This window comes from Lathyrus oleraceus, chromosome 7 (assembly GCF_024323335.1).
Source record: "Lathyrus oleraceus cultivar Zhongwan6 chromosome 7, CAAS_Psat_ZW6_1.0, whole genome shotgun sequence".
NCBI lineage: Eukaryota > Viridiplantae > Streptophyta > Magnoliopsida > Fabales > Fabaceae > Lathyrus > Lathyrus oleraceus.
In genome coordinates, this window is record NC_066585.1 from 92,262,558 (window position 1) to 92,269,337 (window position 6,780).

Genomic DNA, 6,780 nt, shown 5'->3' on the forward strand with positions numbered 1-6,780 from the left:
GCATTTTAGCATTTCACCCTTCACATGTGCAATTCAATGTAACAGTACCATTTCTGTTTTGTAATGCATTTCAAATGTGGTTTCTAGGCCAATGTAAGCAATTGCAAGTGAAAACAATGAATAATTCTCAAAATGCATTTTTCCCTCCAAAATTCAAATTAAGTTCACTTGAAAAATGCACTTTTTGTGTGATGAGTTTTCATGACATGTAATGCTTGTTTTGGATAGAGGACATCAAAAGAAAATTGCTCCAAAAAGTCTCACTCCATTTGGCCATTTGAATCAAAAGTTATCCAACTTTGAAATTCAACTTTTCTTGACAATGATTTGATCATAACTTGCCAACCACACATGAGAAATTCATTTTCTTGGACTTTTTAGAAAGGTGAGAGCAAGATCTACAACTTTCATGTTGGACAAAATTTCATTTGAAGCATTTTTGGACATGTAATTTTAAGGAGAAAACCTTTCCATTTTTGGCAATTTTGAATTACAAGTCACTTTCTATTTTTGGAAAGTTTTCATCTGACTTTATTTTCTTCATTGTTGATGTTTGAAATGTCAAATGAAACTTGTTTGGACATGAATGAAGTGTATCTAACCCTCTCCCACCTCCAAATCCATCAGTTGACCTTTGGTTGACTTTTGTTGACTGATATATGAACTGGCCATGCATAGATGAACTTGAGCCTCAATCTCCTGATGAAATGGCTCAAACATGAAACCCTAGCTTCCACAAGCTCAATGAAACCATGAAATGATCCCTCATCTCAATGAAGACCTCATCTCTTTAACAAGCCCTGATTGGCACAATGCAGATGATTAGGGTTGACCAGGAGTCAAAACCCTAATCTCAAGGTATCTGATCAAGCATAAGGAATCTCTTGGTGATGACAAGACCATGATGATGATGTACCATTTCAACCAAGATGATGATCAATCTCCTTGAGGAACCAAGAAACCCTAATTTGAAGCACCAACCCTCAGATGATTAGTGATCAATCCAATGGGACCCTCAGCTTGAACCTTTTAACCTCTTTATCTTCTGGTCAAGACCTAGGAGGATGACTTGCTCAATGTTGCCATATGATATGCAAAGATGCAATGCCTAATGACCTAAAAATGAAATTCAATATGCTAAGCTAGTCCCAAGAGAGGAGGGCAAATTTTGAGGTGTTACACATACACACAAAGAGCCAACACAGCATTGAAACCCCTCTGGTCCCCATCTTCAAGCTTCTTCTTTGCTTCTCCCAGTAAGAAACTCAAATGAAAACCATTAACTCCTCCCTTCTGAAACATATTAGCCTTCAAGACTGATTTCCCTAAATATGTGGCTGAAGCAACCATGTTGAGATCAGGCAGAAACTCGGAACTGTAGAATAGCAACTGCGGCTTGATAGGAACTTTGAGAAAACTAGCAACCTTGATAACACTAAAATTTACCGTATTTTCGACTCCGATTTCACATGCATTCTAGTTGTTTTACTATCATTTTGTTGTGTTATTTCTATGTTTTCCTTTGTTTTCAGGTTTTTACTTTAATCGGAGCCCTGATCGAGAAAAGGAGCGAAAAAGAGCCAAAAACCCTAAAATTCAGCATTTTGTGCTTATGGCCTACCCCATGGCGGGCGCCACAGACCAATCCATGACGTGTCCAAGCTCAACTTCCCTCAACTCCCACGTTCTCCACTACATCCACTAAGGCGCCTCACTTTGGCCTTGTGGCGGGCGGCATGGCCTTGTGGCGGGCGCCACAAGAAGAAAACAGTTTCCCTCCATTTTCAAGTTGAAGGGCATCCATGTCATTTCCATCTTTTTACTTGCTTATAAATAGAAACTCGAATTCACTTTTACAATCATCCAAACTTAGAGCAGAGGCAAACTCAGAGCAACTTTGTTTCACTTAGGCATATATTCAGTTTTATAAAGTGGTAGTCGCTTCGTATTAAAGTGTTACCACAATTGTGTAATCGAGTCTGTGATAGAGTCTGTAATCGAGTTTGGAGCACTTTGGAAGGAAGTTAATCCTGCCGCCATTTTTATTTCCGCATTTGCAATTTACTCAACCCTCCGATTGGAGCAGGTTTTTATTACTTGTCTTTACTTTATTTATTTCCCGCACTCGCTTTACTTTATTTATTTCCCGCACTCGCTTTACTTTATTTATTTCTCGCACTCGCTTTACTTTATTTATTTCTCGCACTCGCTTTACTTTTATTTATTTCCCGCACTCACTTTACTTTTATTTATTTGTCGCACTCGCTTTACTTTTATTTATTTCCTCGCACTCGCTTTAAATTATTTATTTTCCGCACTCGCACTACTTTTATTTATTTTAATGCACTTTTACTTTACCATGTCTAGCTAAATTTATAAGGTTAGAATGTGAGGATCATAATTGAACCGATAATCCGTACAATTGTTCGTAGAAACACTTAAGGGCTATTTTAACTTTCAACTTAAGTTTTCCCGCACTTCAATTCCGTTGGGTAAGATCGAAAGCCGTCCAACGTCTTTTTAGACTTAATTGTTTTTAACTATTTCAAAAACAGCGAAAGCGCTTTGTCTGGTTCATTAGGAGATTTTAACATTAAGAAGAAAAGAGATTTTAAAACTATTTTCGGACGCGTTTATAAGTTTAGAGTCTGGTTCGTAAGAACCTCTTTTGGGTGAGAAATCCAGGTTATAATACTTTTCAACTTAGTCAAGATACTATATTTCTTAAAAATAGTTATACTACTCTAACGCAATGCGCGCCTTTTTATAAGTGACAATAAGAGGGTTTGATTAGGGAGTACAACTCGGTTCTGAATACACGAAAGCGAGAGTTCCTGTTAAATTAGTTCTTTTCAAAGTAGGAAACATTGCCCATAAGTAGCTCTACTAGCAAGTACTTGGATTATCAATTGATTACGTGAATTACATTCGACCCTATCTTTATTAATTATATCCGAAACTTTACTTTTCGTTGCAGAATACAAAAACACCTATTTTGATTGCCTTTGATAAACACCATAACAATAGATAACGATAGATTGACACTTGGTCTCTGTGGATTCGACAATCTTTTATATTACTCTGACGCGTTCGTATACTTGCGAACACCGCATCAAGTTATTCACCGCATCAAGTTTTTGGCGCCGTTGCCGGGGACTAATTTCGTCAAATTTCATTTTCCTGTTGTTATATCGTTTAGACTTAGGCTATTTCCCGCCGGTCAATGCGAAGAACTCGCAGCACCGGAAGTTTAAGCTTAGTATACCCTCTGGCGGAACCTGAACGTTACGCTCGCGCATGTTTATTCTTTCATAAAATTAAGAGAGCTATGGCCGAAGATCAAAACCAAAGACCTCTTAAGGACTTCGCTCAACCATCTAATGAAGAACCTAGTTCTAGTATAGTAAACCCAACCATTCCAGCTAATAATTTTGAACTTAAACCATCCCTGTTGCAACTAGTGCAACAGAGACAATTCGCGGGTCTCGCTACTGAGAACCCAAATCAACATTTAAAAATATTTCTTCAATTAGCAGGTACTTTTAAAACCAATGAAGCTTATCCTGAGGCAATACGTTTAAGATTATTCCCTTTTTCCCTCAGAGATAAAGCCCTATCATGGTTAGATTTCCTTCCACCCAATTCCATTACGACTTGGGATAGCCTTAGAAGAGTTTTTCTTGCTAGATATTTTCCCCCGAGTAAGACCGCCGTTCTTCGAAACCATATAACTAGATTTACCCAAAACCAAGGAGAATCGATGTTCGAAGCTTGGGAGAGATATAAAGAGTTGTTACGAGCATGCCCATATCATGGCTTAGAAAACTGGTTAATCATTCAAACCTTCTATAATGGACTTCATTACAACACAAAGATGACCATCGACGCTGCCGCAGGCGGTGCTCTGATGAACAAACCTTATCCTGAAGCTAGTGCCCTCATCGAAGATATGGCCCAAAACCATCAATCATGGGGAGTCGAACGAGCGACAGTAGAGAAGAAGGAAGCCCAAGGAGGAGTGCATGAACTAAGCTCTATAGACATGATGCAAGCTAAAATGGACGCATTAGCCCTTAAAGTCGAGCATATGTGCATAAACCCGAATACTGTAGCCGCAGTTTCGTCGGATTGTGAGATATGTGGAACCAAAGGACACCAATCAGCAGAATGCAGTCTATTAAACGAAACCCACTCTGAGCAAGTGAACTACATCCAAGGGAACCCATATTCGAATACCTATAACCCTGGATGGAGGAATCACCCGAACTTCTCCTATAAAAAAAATAACCCTATCCAAAATAATGCACCTTCGAGACCTAGTTATCAAGCCACAAGATCAAATCAACCTATGCAACCTGTACCACCAAAGCTGAGCCTTGAGAAAATTATGGAAAATTTTATCACCGCTCAAACCCAACAAAACAAGGAGTTTATGAACCAAAACATTCATGTTAACGAATTGATTACCCAGTTAGGAACCAAGGTTGACCAAATAGTTACTCATACTAAGATGCTTGAGACCCAGATCTCTCAGGTAGCTTTAAACCAAGCCCCTCAGACTACACCTGGAGGACAATTTCCTGGACAACCCCAACAGAATCCGAGAGGACAAGCCAACGCCATTACCCTACAAAGTGGGAATGCTTATGATGAGCCACCAAACCCTAGATTGAGTGAACCCGAAACTTCTAAGGAATGCACCAAACCTACAGACGAAGTAAAGGAACCAGAGGAATCTGAAAACAAGGAAGGTCGAGAAAAAGGAGAAGAACCTAAAGATAAAACTTATGTACCACCCCCGCCATATAAACCACCTATACCATATCCCCAAAGACTCAAACAAATCCAGATCAATAAACAGTATCAAAAATTTATTAAAGTTATAGAAAAACTTCATGTAGAAATCCCTTTCACATAAGCCATTACCCAAATACCTTCTTATGTAAAGTTTCTCAAAGACATCCTTACCAACAAACATAGACTTGACGATCCAAAGCCTTTGGAGTGTAATGCTATTTCCGAGGATAAATTAGCAAAGAAAGATAAAGATCCTGGAAATTTCTCCATTCCTTGCCTTCTGGGTAATCATGTCATCGAAAAAGCTTTTTTAGACTTAGGAGCTAGTGTGAGCTTAATGCCTTTAGCAGTTTGTGAGAGGTTAAACTTAGGAGAATTACAGCCCACTAAGATGTCACTTCAGTTAGCCGATAGATCTATTAAATATCCGATAGGCATTTTAGAAGATGTTCCTGTTAGGATAGGTCAGTTATTTATCCCTACTGATTTTGTTGTCATGGACATCAAAGAGGACAGTGATATACCAATCCTTCTAGGTAGACCATTCTTATCGACTGCAGGAGCCATAATAGATGTCAAGAAAGGAAAGTTGACATTTGTGATAGGTGATGAGAAAATAGAATTTATACTTTCGAAATTTCTTATGGCACCTGTGATGGGAGACTCATGTTATGCCTTAGATATCATTGATGAATGTGTTAGAGAATTAGAACAAAAAGAAATTATAAAAACAATTAAGTTACCATCAACTCTCATAAGGGAAGATGATGACTTTAAGAAACCCTACACCGATGATAACCTTTACGAATGTTTATCCCTTACCCCAGATCCTATGCCATGCCCTAAGAAACCAACCTTAGAACTTAAGGAACTGCCTAAGAACCTGAGATATGAGTTCCTCGATAAAAAGATGAACTGTCCAGTTATAGTTAGTGCTACCTTGAGCCAAAAGGAAACGAACCAACTTTTAGACGTTTTACGAAGATATCCCTCAGCCTTAGGATATAATATCTCTGACCTGAGAGGTATAATCCCATCCGTATGCATGCATCAGATTTCGCTCGAAGAAGATTCAAAACCCTCTAGGGAACATCAGAGAAGAATAAACCCTATAATGAGTGATGTCGTTAACAAGGAAGTTCTTAAGTTACTTGAGGCAGGTATAATCTACCAGATCTCGGATAGTAAGTGGGTGAGCCCTGTGCATGTAGTACCTAAAAAGGGAGGCATCACAGTCGTGCAAAACGATAAAGGCGAACATGTAGCAAAACGTTTAGAAGGAGGATGGCGGATGTGTATAGATTATAGAAAATTAAATAAAGCAACTAGGAAGGATCATTTCCCTCTACCATTTATAGACCAGATGTTGGAGCGTCTAGCCAGACACTCTTACTTCTGCTATCTAGATGGATACTCTGGATTCTTCCGAATACCTATCCATCCCGAAGATCAAGAAAAAACTACCTTTACATGCCCTTATGGAACTTTTGCCTACAGACGAATGCCATTCGGCCTCTGTAATGCCCCAACTACTTTCCAACGCTGCATGATGTCAATCTTTGCAGATTACCTAGATGGTATCATAGAAGTGTTTATGGATGATTTCTCGGTTTGCGGATTTGATTTCCACAATTGTTTTGCTAACCTCGAGAAAATCCTGGAGAGATGCGTGGAGGTGAACCTCGTGCTAAACTGGGAAAAATGTCATTTCATGGTGACCGAAGGAATAGTTTTAGGACATATAGTTTCCGAAAAAGGTATAGAGGTAGATAAAGCTAAAATAGAAGTTATAGAAAACCTAAAACCCCCAAAAACCATCAGAGAAGTCCGAAGCTTTCTTGGACACGCTGGATTCTACCGGCGTTTCATTAAGGACTTCTCCAAAATAACCAAACCTTTAACTGGACTTTTAATGAAAGATGCTGAATTCATTTTCGATGAAAAATGTAATGACGTATTTAATCTTTTAAAACAAGCATTAGT

The 6,780-nt window shown here is 38.7% G+C and overlaps 1 non-coding gene across 1 annotated transcript; it reads right to left on the reverse strand.

The window, feature by feature from the left end:
• Positions 1–3,712: 3,712 nt before the first annotated feature.
• Positions 3,713–3,819, reverse strand: LOC127109244 (small nucleolar RNA R71). Its single transcript, XR_007796574.1, has one exon. It is a non-coding gene; the product is annotated as a small nucleolar RNA R71 (small nucleolar RNA).
• Between the last annotated feature and the right edge of the window lie 2,961 nt (positions 3,820–6,780).